This window comes from Emys orbicularis, chromosome 4 (genome assembly GCF_028017835.1).
Source record: "Emys orbicularis isolate rEmyOrb1 chromosome 4, rEmyOrb1.hap1, whole genome shotgun sequence".
In the NCBI taxonomy this organism is placed as follows: Eukaryota; Metazoa; Chordata; order Testudines; family Emydidae; genus Emys; species Emys orbicularis.
This window is the reverse complement of record NC_088686.1, coordinates 97,656,047-97,675,671: the sequence shown is the minus strand read 5'-3', so window position 1 is coordinate 97,675,671 and position 19,625 is coordinate 97,656,047. Positions and strand designations below refer to the sequence as shown.

The 19,625-nt window shown below is 40.5% G+C and overlaps 1 protein-coding gene across 1 annotated transcript in view; it reads right to left on the bottom strand.

The window, feature by feature from the left end:
• The window catches only part of PPFIBP2 (PPFIA binding protein 2), a 192,783-nt gene that overhangs the window by 80,705 nt on the left and 92,453 nt on the right, over nucleotides 1–19,625 (bottom strand). The gene's annotated exons all lie outside the window — the stretch shown is intronic.

Below are 19,625 nucleotides of genomic sequence, written 5' to 3'. Positions count from 1 at the left end.
AAATATTCACTTGAAGAACCAAACTTTGTATCTTGGACCCACTGGTGGAAATGATAAAAACTAAGAACCATGAAGACTATGCACAGAAGCATACTGAATTGTGCTACTCTGACATCCTTAGTCAATAAGACTTCGTATTAATCATAGCTCATGCAGGAAAGCCATTTAAGGATCCACGTTACATTTTTAAAGTAATTCCAGGGTATAGCTTACTTTGCAACTAAGTTCCCACGAAAAGGCTACAGGAAAATATGACATTTTCTCTTTTATTATTATGAATTTATTAAAAATATCTTATAATGCTTATAATAGAGAAAATTAAAGTTTAACAATATAAATGTAAGTTCAGGCTTTAAAAACTCTGCCGAGAAATAAATCCTTACATAATATTCTTCCAACATGTAAGACTCTACAGAACCTACTTCAAATCCTTTGCTTTGTTTTTTCGATCGAAGTAGACCACAAAAAGCTACCTTGTATTTTATAGGCTACAGCTCAGTAGATGCATTTTTAAGTAACTTAATTACTATAAAAACAATGCAAGGGGAAAAATTAATTCCTTGTTAATGGGTTATTATTACCTTGTTCAGCTAGCAACTTATCAGGGACTACTGCAGCTGTTTAATTAGATTTCTAAAGTAAACTCACTGTGCAGAGCAGATAGGAAAAAAGCAAATGTCAAATTAGAACATAGTATTAAATGTCATTGTCAGTGACCATGCAATTATGGGCCTTAATAACAATCAACAGTGTCTGCAGTGATACTGAAAGGAAGACAGTGGAAAGCTGTGAAATGTATGCAAATGAACAATCTGTATACAACAGTACAATCTACTGAAATACTGCCTGATTCTGCTTCCACTGAAAGTCAACTGCAAAACTCTCTTTGCCTTCGATGGTGCAGGAGCATATTAGTAATTTTTGAAGAACATGCGGCAAATTGCTATGATAGACGATACCACACTATGCAACAGCAGGAAAGGATGGTACTATGGATAAGACACTAAGGCCAGATCTCCAATGTGTGCAAATAAGTGTATCTCCATTGATTTCAACATAGCTCTGCCAATTTGCACAGTCAGAAGATCTGTCCCTTCTGCCTCCCCTCCGATATGTAAAACGGGGATTATAATATTTCTTATCTTCCACCCTTTGTTTTTTCTATTTCAGTTGTAAGCTCTTGTGGGCTGAGGTGTCTCTTACTATGATTTGGAAAAATGGGTAAACAGTGAGATGGCAAAATCTGCAGATGATACAAAACTACTCAAGATAGTTAAGTCCAAAGCAGACCGCGAGGAGTTACAAAGGGATCTCACAAAACTGGGTGACTGGACAACAAAATGGCAGATGAAATTCAATGTTGATAATGCAAACTAATGCACATTGGAAAACGTAATCCCAACTATACTTTATATTTTATTAAAATATAAATCTGATGGGATCTAAATTAGCTCTTAACACGCAAGAAAGAGATCTTGGTGTCACTGTGAATAGTTCTCTGAAAACATCCACTCAATGTGCAGCAGCAGTCAAAAAAGCTAACAATGTTGGGAATCATTAGGAGAGGGATAGATAATAAGACAGAATAGAATCATAGAGTTGGAAGAGACCTCAGGAGGTCATCTAGTCCAATCCCCTGCTCAAAGCAGGACCAACACCAACTAAATCATCCCAGCCAGGGCTTTGTCAAACCGGGCCTTAAAAACCTCTGAGGAAGGAGATTCCACCACCTCCCTAGGTAACCCATTCCAGTGCTTCACCATCCTCGTAGTGAAATAGTGTTTCCTAATATCCAACCTAGACCTCCCCCACTCCAACTTGAGACCATTGCTTCTTTTTCTGTCATCTGCCACCACTGAGAACAGCCTAGCTCCATCCTCTTTGGAACCCCCCTTCAGGTAGTTAAATTGGAGATATCTGATCTCCTAGAACTGGAAGGGACCTTGAAAGGTCATTGAGTCCAGCCCCCTGCCTTCACTAGCAGGACCAAGTACTGATTTTGCCCCAGATCCCAAAGTGGCCCCCTCAAGGATTGAACTCACAACCCTGGGTTTAGCAGGCCAATGCTCAAACCACTGAGCTATCCCTCTCCCCAGTTGAAGGCTGCTATCAAATCCCCCCTCACTCTTCTCTTCTGCAGACTAAATAACCCCAGTTCCCTCAGCCTCTCCTTGTAAGTCATATATTGGAATTGGAAAAGATACAGAAAAGGGCAACAAAAATGATTAGGGTATGGAACAGCTTCCATATGAGGAGATTAATAAGACTGGGATGTTTCAGCTTGGAAAAGAGATGACTACGGGGGGATATGATAGAGGTCCATAATGACTATCATGATTGGTGTGGAGAAAAAAAAAGGAAGTGTTATTTATTTTTTCTCATAATGCAAGAACTAGGGGTCACCAAATGAAATTAGTAGGCAGCAGGTTTAAAACAAACAAAAGGAAGTATTTCTTCACACAACGCACAGTCAACCTATGGAACTCTTTGCCAGAGGGTGTTATGAAGGCCAAGGCTATAACAGGGTTCAAAAAAGAACTAGATTAGTTCATGGAGGATATTAGTCAGGAGGGAGTTAAGGGGGGAGGGATAGCTCAGTGGTTTGAGCATTGGCCTGCTAAACCCAGGATTGTGAGCTCAATCCTTGTGGGGGCCACCTAGGGACCTGGGGCAAAAATCAGTACTTGGTCCTCCTAGTGAAGGCAGGGGGCTGGACTCAATGACCTTTCAAGGTCCCTTCCAGCTCTATGAGACAGGTATATCTCATACATTATTTAGGATGGGCAGGGATGCAAAACCATGCTCTGAAGTATCCCTAGCCTCTGTTTGCCAGAAGCTGAGAATGGCAACAGGGGATGGATCACTTGATGATTACCTGTTCTGAAGTACCTGGCACTGGCCACTGTTGGGACAGGATACTGGGCTAGATGGACAATTGGTCTGAACCAGTATGGCCATTCTTATGTTTTTATATGTATGTATGGCCCCTTGTTCAATATGGCCCTGATCTCAGTTGGGGTCTCTAGGCACTACTGTACTACAGATAATGTAGGTAAACCTGGCAGTGATTACCTTAACTAGATCCAAGTCATAATGGGCTTCATTTTCAAACATGGCTACTCAGGGGAAGAGTTGCACAGTGCTGTACATCCTTGACTTCCATGGTTTCAAAGGGAACGGATGGTGCTCCAGATCTCTCAGAACTGTTAATATATAAGGTTTTCTAGATGGTCTCAGGGGGGAAGGGATAGCTCAGTGGTTTGAGCATTGGCCTGCTAAACCCAGAGTTGTGAGTTCAATCCTTGAGGGGGCCACTTAGGGATCTGGGGCAAAATCAGTACTTGGTCCTGCTAGCAAAGGCAGGGGGCTGGACTCGATGACCTTTCAAGGTCCCTTCCAGTTCTAGGAGATAGGATATCTCCATTTATTTATTTAACATCTGCTCCCCCCCTTTTCTTATTTTTTCAATTTATCTTTGAAAACATCTCTGTGAACATTACCTTCCCTGCACATCCCCATCAATGGTCTATTTTCAACCCTTCTTTAAAAACAAAACAAAACAAAAAACAAACAAACCCCACAACAGTTGTCAAAAGTGCATAGGTCCAGGTTAAATTAATCCTTTTGATGAGGTTGATGGGTCTGTCCAGGTGTTTTTAGAGAAAATATTTTATTTATGATTTTTTACAGTTATAATGGAAATAAAGAATTCCAAAAAGTACCCAAGAGATGTCCTTATATGTCCAGCAGGGATATCCACTTGGCCAGCGAGGTTGCATGACTTCCAACATACTGCTAGCTACTCTGCTTTTGATATTACAGAATCCCTTAGAACCTGGGACCTTTGACCTAACTGCCCCTAACATTAGAAATACTTCCTTCCCCCCATCATTATGGGATACAGGGTTCTGATGGACAACCTTCCCCAACGGGTCCCCATGACCCATACCCATAACAACATGATGAGGGAAATCCCCTGCTATCAGTGTATAGCACGTGGAGTTCTCTGGGAGCATCACCACAGGCCCACTGCTCTACCTGGAGCCGGATTTGCCTTAGCCAGGTGAGGAGGGAGGTGAGGAAGGAGGAACTTAGCATTCTTCCAGCTTATTGTACATCCTGTACAGTTCATATCCTGAAACAATTCATTTTCTGCTCAGGTCCAACTGACTCAAACACTTAATTTGTATAAATTCACTCTGTTTTCAATATGTGCATCATTCTAAGCCTGAAATTGTAATCCTCACTGCAAATTCACTTAGGGTCACAGGGAGCCAGCACAAGGCATATGCCTAAACCCTGTTGTGAGGAGCCAAAAGCATTGCACAGTCTTTTTGCTGGCCACTTCTGCATGGGGGTGAATTTCTCCCTTGGAATTTACAGTTTAATTTTAGATTAGCTTTTAGAGTGGTGAATAATATTCTGTTTAGGTTTCAGAAGATTTCACATTTGATCATGTTGTACATTTTTGCTAGAAGTATTGTGGCTCACTCAGCTTCCCAGAATATAGAATTCCTCTCTAGAATGTCTGACTCTTAGTTTTGCAAGAAGACAAGCCACATCAATGCTTTCAATATTACAAGCATCCCCGGGAAGTAATCTTCTTTGGCTGTGTAGTTGGGCTCAAGCCTGGGAAAATAAAATATGATGCAATTTTGTTGTTGCTAGAAAATGTACTTAGCTTGCTTAGTTGCTGATAACGTTCTGTCTTTGACCATAAGGTCAGTGATGATAAAGATAATGCTTTTTTCGAGAGATTGTACAGGAATCTTGAGAAGTAGGTAGGTTCTCTTGCAATTTTTCAAACCTCCATTTAGTTTAATCTCAACAGGACAGGCAAGATTTAAGGGAGAAAGGAGGGCTACTGAGGGGGAGAGAAACAGAAAGGTGGTTCTAGATTTCAAGACCTGTGCAGGAGAAGCTTCTACCAAAAAAGTGAGATTGTGTTTGTGACGAAAAAGAAGATGAATTTTGTATGATACACTCTTTTTACTGCTGGCTTTCCCCTTTTGCTACATTGTTTTTCGGAAACAGGTCTGTGGCCGCTTATGTTTAGGGGAAAGATTGCACAGGCACAATGAATTAAATGAATATCACATTTTTTGCCATAACTAACTTCTCATGAAACAAACAGGGTTCAAAGTTGTACCTGAAGAGTCAGCTGTCTAAAAGAATTAGATCAGCATCAAATCACAGATAACTGAGGTACTTTGCTGCACCCACGTTGTCTGCCTTGTTGTATGCTTGTGAAACACCCCCAATTGCAAGTGCATTATTCAATATCCATATAAAAGCTAGTGAATCATTTTCATGTGAGCAGGAAAATATCAGCTTTGCTAACAGGTCAGCATGAGTGAGCTATTATCTGTACTTGTCAGATAAGTGCAGACAAGATGATCTGTTAAATAAAAGTAGTAGCAGTTGTTTAAGACTTGGGCAATATTTGTGGTGAACAAAGACAAGATTAAAACAATGTAATATAGCCCAAGGCCATCTATGAATGGTTGGAGTACTTTCTGCAGTTGTAAAGGTAGATTACTTAGTTTCCTCTAAGCCAATGCAGATAGACACCAGCAGGGACTGAATGTGGGACCTTTGACACTAAAATCATAAGACCTTAAAGTACTTGATTAAAAGACATCGCTCCATTAGCGATCAGTAAATAGCAGGCTCTTATAATTACATGCCTAAAAGCCCAGACCAGCAAGACTTATTACAGTGACAACAAAAATATTAAGTCTGAGGACCAAACCTGAAAGACCAAACCTTTTCCCGCTGCCTTCCCCCTGCCAGAGCCTTTCCCTGCTGTTGATGCCCTTCCCTGTGGTAGGGACAAGCTCCAGCAGTTCCTTGTGGTGGGGAAAGTCTCTGACAGCAAGGAGAGGATCTTTCCCCGCTGCCTCCCCCATCAGAGCCTTTTCTGCTGGGAACTTCTGGAGCCTCTCTCTGGTGTCTCCCTGCTGCCACAGTCCATCGGGAAAGGCTCTGGCAGCGGGACACTACACTGTTAAAAATAGCAGTATAGACAGAGAAGGCACTGCTTGGGTGTGTAAAGAGCTGTTTAGGGTACAAATCGTAAGGTTCTGCCCACCTAAGCAGTGCCTCACCATCTATACTGCTGTTTATGCCGGTGCTAGGGGGTTGTGCAGCATATGTACTCTACACACAGCTGTAAGTGTAGACATAGTCTGAAACCAATTTTCAGAATTGTGGCAGCACTTCAGTGCCTGTCTGTTTTAAGAATGCATTATGTATAGATGTAAACATTTCCCTTAACCCAGCATGCTCTGTGTGATATCTACAATTGTTTTCCCAGTTAAAGTAAAAGTTTTCACACAGAGGTTTATCCTAGCATCTGCTTCAATGTCTTAAACATCTTCAGTGTCTTAGATTTTCTCTGTCATATTATGCTTTCTTCTAGTTTGGATAAAATGCTGTTATGTATTTGAAGCACTTGCTGTGCTCTCAGTATCATTTATGTAATCTAGTCATTAGCCATTCCTCTTCCAAGAAGCTTAAGTGTTATATGGCAAGAGTGTCACAAAAATTTCAGGACATGCTCTAGAAGTATTTATTTTATAAGAATATCAGAATTAATCACTAAGAAGTACAGAGATTGAGCTGTACAAGGAAAAAGGAGAAATAAATCAGACCACCACCCATTAGCTACTTTAATTTTATGAATTTCTCAGATTGGAGGTGGGAGAAGCTCTTGGTCTGGGTATGCATGGATTTTTCAAGCTTTGTGCCAAATCGCATTTTATTTTTATAGGAGACTGGATTCAGAACACAGCTTATTGTCCCACACAGAAGGAAAGCCAGAGTTCAGGTTTCCTGTATTAACTCTCATAGCTGAATGCTCCACAGCCTGCAAAAGTAAGGCCCTTTAAGCAAGGACATATGGAAAATAATAAAATTCAATATGGGCCAATCTATGGTTTCCTTGTGCACGCTAAATTTCAGCTTCAGGAATCTTTGTCAAGCTTATTCTAAGAAGCTTGATAAATTGGTCAGTACATTGAAGCACAGTAATTCAGCACTAATTCTAAGTAAGCCATATTGAAAGAATAATAAAGCTCACAGGCATTTAGATCAGCGATTCTCAAACTTTTTTGGCAAGGCGCCCATACCTTATAGGGAGCCTGTGTCACAGTTCTCCTCCCCTCCCATTCACAATCACATGAACATGAAATCCACAGGGAATTGAATACGTTCCCTGTGGCAACTATGGCAATTGCATGCATGGAAAAAGTAATATTAAGGACATGTGTAATGTCTTCTGTTGCAATTTGGCAGCGGAGAACAAAGAAGCGGAGCCAGCAGTGTGTGACCAACCAGTTTTCCACTGACTACTAGCTGTCCATGGACCACAATCTGAGAACCTGTGATTTGTCATTTGCATCCAGATTGAAGAAAGAGAACACCTAATTCCCCTACCCGCTTTTTTCAGGATCAGTCTACTGTGGGGTCAATGCTAATGAAAAAAATATGTAATTCCCACCTCTATCACTTTTCTGGGTCTCATCGGGGTCACTATTTCCATTCCACAACAATTGTGTACCAATGGGCACACAGCATATTATTTGTGAGATGTTTGTATTTGGGGATATTATTTGAATCTCAAATAGGATTGTAATCCAAATCCAATCTACTGATATTTTAGAGCTACCTGACTGTATAGGGGTTTTGAGGAGTTGCTGGATACATGGCTCTTCTCTCTGTTCACCTGTATGCAATGAAACAAGCAACAACAGGTTTCTCCCCTAGCCCATCTCTCACGTTTGGTTAGGATGAGGGAGAACAGTAGCCAGCTAGACAGACCTAAAAGCACATGATCTGAAACTAAGCAAGGCAGAGCTAGAGGAACTTATACGCTCCTAGGCAGCATGAACATTTGCTGAAATTCTTTGCTCTGAACTGGATGGCTGGATATGGCAGATGTGCTAGTATTTGGAAAATCTAATATTTTATTTCCCCCCTCCCTAGCCTTTCCGGACAACAAATGGGAGAGGGTTGTCCATTCTGCTCCCTCTCACATCCTTCACTAAATTAAATAGACCAGTGAAGGTCTAACAGTTTCAGACAACACTCACCCCACAGTTAGTGGAAAACATCAACATTTATTTTTTATATCATTAGCTGACCACTTATCGGCCACACACTCCCATGTGCAACAATGGGGATCACACTTTTATTGCAGAAATATGGGTGCTACTTAGGTCAGAGGAAGGGATACTAAAAAGCAAAAGGGAAATGGGGAAGAGTGATGATTTTGGAAGCAATCGTAAAATTCTGTGGGAGAACTTCCTCCCTCGCCTCATGGGAACTGAACAGAGTTCATACTAGAGATAAGTATCTTTTGACCTTATCCTAGATGGGAGCCTCTTTTCCTCTTCACTCCCAGCTTCCTCAGTTTGTCATGGAAGGTTTAATTGGGGAGACCGTGATGTCTTTCCTAACTGATGTTGGGTTGAGTCACAGGGCTAGCCTTCTGTAAAATGGCTTGAAAGAGGTGGCAGTCTCCAACAAACTAGTGCTGTGTGAGAAACATGCACAAGGGCCTTGATCCCAACTTGCTGCTTCTTGAGCTGTGATGCTAGAAAAGTACCGCTATTTATAAAGACTATTCTACACCCTCTGAGGATGGAGAGGCACTTTTGCATAAATATATGCTTACATGACCTCCACAGTTGTATATCTTGATGGGCTCTCTTTTGTCTGTAGGTAGCAAGGTCTCTTAGAATGTCTCCATAATTACAAATGGCAGACTGAAACACCGCGTACCACCACCCCCACCACCACTGTAGTGTTACATATATCTGCCAGATCTTATTCAACTTCTTAGACAGTATAGGCTGAATGTCTGCTGGTTGTGAAATTGTTTCCTACCATATCAACAATTTCCTGAGTGTGCAATGGGCACAGTTAAATTACCTTTTTGCCTTTCCACAAGCAGGTAAGATTCTACTGGTTTGGGGAGTTATTCTCTGTGCTTATTATAGGGAATATTGCTACAACTTATAATATCTTTACTATCAGTAAAAGGCAAAAAGAAAACATTTTAACTGTGCCTACTGTACAATTGAGAACAGGCCGGGGAAGTTTTTTGGCTCCATTGATTTGCTCCTTCATTTTGCTGCCACCCAGCCAATGCCCAGGGCCTGTCTTGGCACTGCTGTCTTAACAAGTCTTTTCACTGCTAGGAAAGTACAGATGGCAGAGCTGGATTGTGGTAACATTTGTTTCAATTTGATCTAAGTGGTTTTTCTCCTTCCAGCTATCACCTGGCACTCACAGCTGTACAAGTTAAACGTTACAGGAGATCGCTGTTAAGGGACTGATTCTGATTTTCTGAGAATCTGAAAATATCAGCTGCATCATCTGCCTGGGGTTTGCAATTTTACATTTGTCCCTCCACTCCCATAATCCAGTTCAAGACCACAGCCTTTATACTGTAATGAAAATCCAGCTATGCCACCTAACCTCTTGTAAAATTAAAACTGATCCTTCTCTTGTAAGTGTTTTATATGCATGGTGAAACTGTTCTTTATCGTAGGAGAAGTGCTTTTATTATCAGCCAAAGAGCATCAGTTTACGATTACAGGATCTGAAATCTTTATATGCCATCACAGTTGGTGCCAGAACATGTGACACAACACTGGGATTCTGGGGCACGAGGATTCAATAAATCATTTAGATTGTTGCAACGTTTTATCACTTATCATAGGAATTTGTGAGCACGACAGCTCAGGTTCTTCTGGGAGCACTGCAAGATTGTTTGCAGTTCTCCACTTCCGTTCACTTCCAAACTTTTTTCTTTAAGAACCATTTCTATAAAAGGGAGCAGTACTGACACTGCCTTAAAGTCATCAACATAAAAGGAATTACACACAACTACTGTATGTCATTATACTTTCATTTCTGTAAAGTAAGATTATCGAGTTTGCACTATATTAATAGTACATACACTTCTGGCATATTGTTTTTGGAAATAATCCCAATATATCCACTGTTTCAAGAATTAATTCTTCCATGAAAGCATTATACAGTGTTAAGCACTCCTTACCATTGGGAACAAAAGATTAATGGTGTTTCCAAGCTAACCCTTAAGGAATTTAAAATTCATCACTGTGGAGTCCAGCTTACAGAAAGCTACTTCTTGAGCATTCCCATTTTATTAGAGAGAACTGATATGTGTTATTGGCCTCAGTTTAAAGTGTATGCTGCACATCTTATTTACTGCACACAAGCCTTTACTTGGCATACGTAAGATTTGAGAGATGAAATTTTATCAGGAAGGGGGAAATGTATTGCTTGAGAACTTATTTTAGTAGAAAGATTTAACTTCTGGCCTAGGTAAACAGTAATAAAAAGTTATTTATCTTTGCTTTAATTGTGCAAAACACAGGCTAACCTCTGATAGTATAATATTACCAACTGCCATTTCCTGCTGCATACCCCTACTGAAAAGATACAAGGGCCTCAGGGACTGAAGCAAATATTTTCCACATAATTTTTTTTAAACTGACTGAACTTCAAGCTTCTCAAGCTTCAGCCTTTATCTGAGATTGAGATAATATTGTGAAGCTTTCCATGAATTCAAGAAGTCAATGAAAATTGCAGATCCTGTTCACATTTCACATACAGAATAGACTTCTACCTACATATTTATTTATTGTTATTTATATAAAATATACGGGTAGTTAAAATCAGTAGCCAGACATTTCAAAAATTGAGATACTAAAAGACAATGTGAAAACTGTACTGGCATGAATACTTATTTGATTCTTTAAGAGAATGCATAGTATTTGCAAGAAAATATTTACAAGAAATACATAAAATTAGACTTTAAATGCTATACTATTTCTGGAAAGTTAAAAAAGTTTTTTTATACAAAAAAATATTTATTGCTATCTTTAAAAACTGAAGAATAGTGTCAGGAAAGGATACAAGAAAATTATAAAAAAACACTAGAAACACACTTAATTCTTAGGTGGAAAGGAAAATTGTTTTCTGCACTTTTACTTTTAGACAAGACAACTTTAAAAAATCCCATTTAGAAGTAACTTTTGTTAAGTTCAGACTGTTCACCATAAAATTAAGATTTCAATTGTATTTAATCTATTTTTAAAATACATAAACTACACTGGACGGCAAGTGTGTAACCCTCCGCCCCCAAAGTTCCGTGCAATTACACCTATGCAGAAAGAGCTAATTAAATGAACTACTGACACAAATACCCTCTATCACAAAATTATAAACAACATATTCTCATTGCTTACCATAAACTCTTATAAAGGAAGCATGCTGTATGTTTACAACCTCAATAACAGCCAAATTAAAATATTATTTTCCATTTGTTCAAAGCTTGATTTCAGACTTTCATTTTAAGCACAAAGAGAGCTGATTTCCCCCCCCCTCATGGAGATATGCCTATAATTAGATTCTCATGAAGAACTTGGCAATTGTGTAAGTTTGAGGCACTAAATATGTTTTTCCTTACAAAGCTGAAAAGTCAAAGTCTGTTACTAACAAGTCTTTACAAAGAGACAACAGAGCACAACAAATCACTTACCCTCTTTAGCCACGTGAAGTGCTTGTAAATATCAATCTCACCATCCATGCTTTGGGCCCATCTCAGCAATAATATTTCCTGGGTTAAGAGGAACTTTTTGGACAGAGGATAGAGCTTCGTCTTGCAGAATGCAATCACTACGTCTCCCCTTTCCGCCCCCACCTCTAAGAGCATGAATCCGTGTTCATATTTTTCTTAAATCTCCTGCCTCTGTCCCTCAGGCTTATCCCAAACTCTGCTGACGGATGTATATACAACACACAACTGCATAAACTTCAGACTCTCCCCTCAGAGCATCTGTTTTTTTCAGTGCAGATCACAATTAGTGACAAGCAGCAACATCATTCTAAAAGCTTCAAAAGATGTATCATGCCAGATGGTCTCTTGGAAAAAAGGAGCCTTCCACAGTAGTCTAAACCTGCAGTAACTGTTCCCTATTAATGGCAAAATAACAAGCTAAAAATTACTAAGCTCTCATACAGAAACTATTTTCAAGTAATGCCTTCCCTGGCTTTCTGTTTCAAGAGTGGCTGGAACTCATTACCCAAAGACCCCCTATTTCCTGTCTCTGTTTTACTCTGTGTTTATCATAACACTCCTCAGCGTCTCAGTTTATTTCAAGCTGGGGTTAAGCCTAAAAATAAGCCCTGCTCTTTGAATTACTTGCCTGTTTTCACAGAGCACACCGTAAAAATAGAAGGGGTTCAAGAAGGACCTTTATGGATAAGTTAAATATTCTATGAACAAGACTTTTGCCAGAAGGGGCAAAGTTTCATCTTTACAAAGAACAAGGATATGCCCCCAGCTTTTTACAGTCTTTTTCTACTGCAGCTGAAACCACATAGCATGGCAACGTTTCAAACTTGCAATGCCAAGGTGAATGTATAGTCAAAGCAATGGTTCTGTTGAGAGGGGACGTCTCAGGCGATTTTGCCTGTTATAGTGGTGTCCTCTAGTGCCTACACACAGTAATAAGCTGCGACTTAATTTTTCTTTATGAATTCCAGTTTCAGCTTTTTAGATTTCACTGGTGAAAATGCCCTAACTTGAAACGGGACAATAAAGAACTCCACATGAAGAGAGATTATTTGGACAAAAGTATTTTAAAAATTGTAAGAAGTTAAATGACAGGATCCAGGTCATGTCAACCTCTGAAAAAAACAGGATGCCTTATGAGTACCGAGGTTATGTTGCATCAAGTGGCTTGGGGAGTGGGGTTTTCCCCCTTGCTGAGTCAACAATGACATCTTCACACCCATGCAGGTCTCAGGTCACTCACACAGATGTCCATTGCCTCCAGGTTCCCCAGCCAAACTCTTTCTGCCTTTAGAGGGAATTCAACAGCAGAAAGAGGGAACCCATGACCAATAACATTGCCAACAAAGTACGGAGGCCTCAAGTAAAAATCTCCATCACTGGAGATTTTTAAGAGCAGGTTAGACAAAACACTGTCAGGGGTCTAGATAATACTTAGTCCTGCCATGAGTGCAGGGGACTGGACTAGATGACCTCTCAAGGCCCCTTCCAGTCCTCTGATTCTATATGGAGGAGTTTCTGCAGTTGGAGAGGTAAAAGGAGTGGTGCCATGTTATCTCAACTCCTCCTCAGACAGACTTTGGCCAAAGTATCAGCGGGTAGCTGTGTTAGTCTGTATCCACAAAAACAACAAGGAGTCCGGTGGCACCTTAAAGACTAACAGATCTGTTAAGTCTTTAAGGTGCCACCAGACTCCTTGTTACTTTGGCCAAAGAATCTCTGTTCTATATCCTCCAAGGCAAAAAGCAGAGGGGATAACCCAGGTTGCCAGCTCTGCTTAAAAGTTCCTTTTTCTCATTTAAAGCCACATGCTGGGGGAAATATGTAAGACTTCTAAAGAATGAATGATGTTAAAAAGTGCTAGTATGATTAAAGGCACAAGCAAACCTCTGACAATGTAACAGAATGGTAAGCCATTTGTGATAGCACTTTGAAAGAATTAGGATATTTTATGTATTCATTCCAGGTTTGCCTCATAAGACTTTACTGATAGCTGGCCTTTGTTGATGCGAAAGGCTTCTCTTAGTAGTTCTGCTGTTCTTCTAGACATCTAGAACAGCTAGGGTTGCCAAGCCTCCAGGATTGGCCGGGAGTCTCCCGGAATCGGCATGGATCTCCCAGTGACTACTGAAAGCAATCCGGGAGATTTTAATAGGAGATTTTAAGAAAATGACATTACGTCATGCTAGGGAAAAAAACCTCCCGGAATAGCTTCAGTCAGAGTTGGCAACTCTAAGCACAGCCTTCTCATCAACTCTCCGTATCATTTAAAATCTCATAAAAACTCTCATTTCTCATGTGTCTATATTATGTATCTTACATAAATTAAATATGCCCATATGTGATAGCCACCATCTTGGCTGACATACTGGGGATCTCTGGAACTAAAAACACGAACTGTTACAGCTTGAGATAAAGAGATCTGAAAGTTCTGAAACATATTTTCATGCAGGACAACAGTAGTTAGTTACAATTTTATCTTGAGCTTCAGGTGTACATTACGTGGTTCTACTTGTGTGGAACCAGACTTTCCAAACTTTATCCATTTCAGATCATTTTCCAAACCTCATTTCAGATAACTTTCCAAACCTCCCTCATTTCAGATCATTTTTAAAAATAACTTGCCTCTGTTAAAAAGCTTCCCCCTCCATCATGCTTTTAATTAGTCAATTAAATCCAATAATAATTTCTTTAAAACTTCTCACATTCAAAATGTCACTGCTTGACAGCAGTGGAATCAATTAATTATGCTCAAGGAAAGCTGCATTACCCTGCTTATTACTGTCTAAATACAACAGTCACAGACAGGTGAACAATATCTCTCTTGCTATAAAGAATATTTTAAATTACTAACATACCTTATTCCTGTCCAGTGATTTGTTTCAGATTTCACGTAACTGCGCCTTGAGTTTGTCACAGTCATTCTTCCTGTCTAAAAGGTAATACTGTGACTGAATTTCTAGATATCTTACACTCAGTCAGCCCCTTATCAGCTAGGAATGTTGACAAAGTACATTCCAAACAGTCACATGTTTGCTGTTAGCCTGTCACCTGCATGCTGGATTTTCTCTCCTGTTTGAGCTTTGGCCCTAAAGAGTTTCAAGTACCAAATGAATAAAGCAGGATACAAACCAAATGTGTTAAGATTAATCAGCGTATTTTTTCATTTAACTAGGAAGGTGGGCTGATTTCTCTCGGGTGTATAAAGATGAGCTGGTGGGAAATGTTACAGTTTGGAAGTATTTTCATGAGGCTACTATTATATTGCTCCATTATATCTGCTGTTAAGAAACCAATGTCAACTTCTAATTATTCTTTTAAAAAAAAATTGAGCAGGCAATCCTACATTCAATCCAGACCGTTCTTTTTTTTCCTTGGTATTTGATTTAGTATTTCACTTGAGCAATTTTAGTTCTCAAGAAACTTTATTGCCTATATCTCCCGCAAAACAAAGGAGACATAGCAGATATGGGAATATAATCTGAAACATTAATCTTAAAAATAGCAAAGTTCCTGTAGTCCATTGTCTGTAGCCAGAGACCATTGAACAAAATGCCTTCCCTTCCCAGTGAATTCTCAGAAGAGACCCACTGATCACAGTTGCTGCTGTTACAATGTCAACTCCTCCACTTTCAAAACAGATCAAGGGAGAGATCCACATGAATGCCTTGCCTAATATATAATGAATGGAAACCACACTGCTATTACCCTGTGCAATTCTGGCTATGTACTAATCTATATTCAGAAGAATTAAATTTGCTTTTACAAGCTCAAATACTCTTTTAATCCCATATCAAACATTAAACAGACTTGCCACAATACATTTCTAAATCTACTAGGATCAGTGTGCTCCAGGCTCTTATTTATACCTCCTGCAGTTAAGAGACCAATGTTGTCATCTAATTCCAGAAGTGGAAGGGAAACAAAAAGCCACAGATCCTGCTGGGGTTGGGGAGAGAAGGGAGTGCTTGCTTTATGTCATGTTTGTCTTCTCTAGGGCTGAGAAGATGGTCATTCTTGGCAGCATTGTTCTATTACATGTTCTGAAGCAAACCTGTTGAGATGTTTTGGAATGGCACCCAGCAAAAATGTCTGTGAACTGCAGGGCCAGCGCTTCCACTAGGCGACCCTAGGCCGTCGCCTAGGGTGGCAGGATTTGGGGGGTGGCATTTTGCCATCCCTGGCAGCAATTTGGCAGCAGGGGTCCTTCCGCTCCGCGTCTTTGGGGCGCTTCGGCGGCGGGTCCTTCACTCGCTCCGGGACCCGCCGCTGAAGCGCCCTGAAGACGCAGCGCGGAAGGACCCCCCCACCGCCGAATGCTCAGAGGAGGAGCGCTGCCGCCTAGGATGGCAAAAACCCTGGCGCCGCTCCTGGTGAACTGTGCTCCTATTGGAGCCATGTTGCCATATGAGATCGGAGAAAGGGGGGAAAAAAGCAATACAGAGATTCAGGAACTCTATATGCATGACTCTAGCCTCCAGCAAATCTGCAGGGGGGAGAGGGGGGCATCAGTTCTGAGGACAAATCCCTCTGAAATGGAGCACATCAAAATTAAATTTAAAGTGGGAAGTTTTAATAAAAACTGGGAATTGTTCAAGGATATCCTACTGGATGTCCAAAAAGCCACAAGTCCACAGACAGTGTAAAAAATTACACTGAGCAAGAAAGAGGCTTGGTTAAGAGGATTATATATCTAAATAAATAAAAAGAGAAAAAAGTGGAAGTAAATGGCAATGAATACAAGTTACAAGTTAAAAAAACTATGCTATTGATAAGGGAAACCAAAGAAATCAATGAAATATAAATGGTCAATAGGGGTAAAGATAATAAGGTGGCATTTTTAAAACATATTAGCAACAAGAAAAACGCTACGTCAGGTATAGGTCCATTGTTAGATGCAGATGGTAAAACTATGCATAGTGATATAAAAAAGGAGAAATATTCAATAAGTGCATCTATTCTGCATTTAGAACAAAGCAGGAGGATGTATCCATCCTGTATGATGTTGTGGATGGAATAGAAAGTTTACTATCTGTGACAAAGAAAGATGTGAGGCAGAATCTGCTAAAATTAAACATTTTGAAATTAATAGGCCCAGATAATTTACACCCAGGAGTCTTAAAGGAACTAACTCAGGAGTTCTCCAAACCACTAATGATAAAAAATAACAAACCTTGGAAAACTAGGGAAATTCCCAAAGGGTAGGAGGACTGCTACTGCAGTTCCAATATTTAAAAAAAAAGAGTAAAAGGGATAGGATGACCAGATGTCCCGATTTTATAGGGACAGTCCTAATATTCGGGGTTTGTCTTATGTAGGCCACTATTACTCCCACCCCATTCCGATTTTTCACACTTGCTATCTGGTCACTCTAAAAAGGGATGACCCAGGGAACTAAAGACCAGTTAGCATGATGTTAATCCCAGGTAAAATAATGGAATGGTTAATTTGTGATTCTATCAGCAAAGAATTAGAGGCTAAAAAAAATAACAAATGCCAGTCAGCTTCGTTTCATGGAAGGAAAGTCTTGTCGAACAAACTTTTTTTTTTTTTTTTTTTGGACAGGATTACAGATCTGGTTGATAAAGGCAACTGTGTTAATACAGGATAGCTGGATTCTTCCAATGCATTTGACTTAATACCACATGGCATTTTGATTTAAAAACTTACATTATATGGAGTTAACAGTGCACACATTAAAGGGATTAAAAACTTTCTCTACCAACAGATCTCAAAATGTAGTTGTTAATGGGGAGATATCAATGAGTAGGACTGTTTCTAACAGAGTCCCCAAGGGATCAGTTCTTGGTCCAACACTATTTAATATTTTCATCTGCACTCTAGACAATGATGTAAAATCTTTGCTGGTGAAGTTTGCAGAAGATAAAAAAACGGTGGGATAATAAATAGCGAGGACAGGCTACTGTTACATAGTGATCTGAATCACCTGGTTAAATTATCACAATCCAGCAAAATGCATTTTAAATACAGCCAGAGGCAAAAGATAATACATTCAGAAACTAAGAGCACAGATTATGTGAGGTTTAATGAGCTCAATTTATTCAGTTTATCAAAAAAGAGGTTGAGAGGTGACTTGATTACTGTGTATAAGTAAAAATAACAGGAGTACTTGTGGCACCAGTCTCTAAGGTGCCACAAGTACTCCTGTTATTTTTGCGGATACAGACTAACACGGCTGCTACTCTGAAACCTGTGTATAAGTACTTGCACATCCAATAGATCCCTGTAAGAGGAGGTATTTCAACCTTGCTGATAAAGGCATAACAAGATCCAATGGCTGGAAGTTGAAGTTAAACAAATTCAACCTTGAAATAAGACATTTCCTACCAATGAACATTGGAACAGCTTACCAGGGGAGATGGTGGACTCACCATTGCTTGGAGGCTTTAGGAGCAGATTAAATATCTTTCTAAAGGATTTGCTTTAACCAAGTTTCTGAGAGAAATTCTACAACCTGTGCGTGCAGGAGATCAGACTAGATGACCATGGTGGTCTCTTATGGCCTTTGACTCTGCAAATCTATGAGTCCCCATGTTCATTCCTTTCCTTCATGGGCTATGGGTAGAATGGGATTGCCTGTATAGTCCCTTAAGATGCTCATAACACATGAAGCTCTGCATTAAGATAATGGCTATAATCAAATCTCATGCTTCAGGGCTCCAGTCAGTTGCCTACAGGAGTCAGGAAGGAATTCTGCCCCCAATCCACACTTGGTAGTTGAATGCTGGATATTTTGTTCCCACAACTGGACCAGTGCTCTGAGGCCTCTATATAGATGCCTAGCTAGTGGGTCTTGCTTACATTCTCAGGTCATATTGACTACCAGATTTGGGTTTGGGAAGGAAGTTCCCCCTCAAAGTGGCTGGACCCTGGGGCTGTAAGAACCCATGGACCTAGAACTGGGGTCTGCAGGCAGATGCCGCTTTCTCATTGCCACCAGGGGCCCAGGCTAGATTACCCCCGAGAGGTACTGAGAAGCTAAACCCTGCAGCATGTCCCATTCTGAGGGGCCTGAGCAACAGTGATCTGTGATTCCCTGATTGGCTGGCACTCCCCATATAAACCAGGAAGCCATTTCTGGGCATTGTCTGAGCAATGCAGCCTCTGGTGTGCTTCTGCCTTAGACCCCGCCTCATCACTCCTTGCTGCGACTTGCTTCCCAGCTCTCGACCTAGGCTTGGCTCCAGACCCTGATCTCTGGTTTGCTATCTTTGGCTTACGACCATTGGTGGCCCTGGTGAAATACCCTGACCCAGCCCAACCCCACTTCTCACCTCATGCTTTCAACCTGAAACAGACTTGGACCTGCGGTTTTGAACTGGCCAGGCCCCAGATTGGTCTTTGACCTTCAGCCCTGATACTGAGTAGCTCACTGTCTGCCATAGGCCACCTACCACGAGCCCTGACAAGGTTTTTTCACCTTCCTTTCTGTAGCACAGTTTGCCTGCTGAGATCACCAATTTCCTGCCATTACAGGGGCCCGGAGATTGGTGCCACCTTGGTCTCTCCCTATGGCACACCTTTTAGTTTTTGAGCTAACTAAAGTCTTTCATCTTAATAGAGGGGTATAGCTCGGTGAAAATTAAAGCCCTGTGATATAAAGGGGGTCAGACTAGATATTCTCAAAGTCTCTCCTGGTCTTAAACTCTAGTGGCTTCTGCAGGTATGGAAGAAAAGAAAGGGGCATACTGTCCAGTAACTGACCCTTTCCCTGATCAGTTTTTAACATTAGTTAAAGACAGCACTCGCTGATCTGGTTTTGATAGTACCTGTTTATAATGCACTTTATAAAACAAAGGGAATTTAGCCCTTAAGATGAAAATCAAACCAAACCCAACAGCCTCTGAAGATATTATTAAAACGGGCCTATTCAGCACAGACACTCGGCCTTCCAGACATCTCAAGAATTCAGATGATGGGCTCCACTAGACATTTGCCCAGTCTATTCAAAGAAAATTGGCCAAACAGGCCAGCTCCATGGATGGGAGTTGTG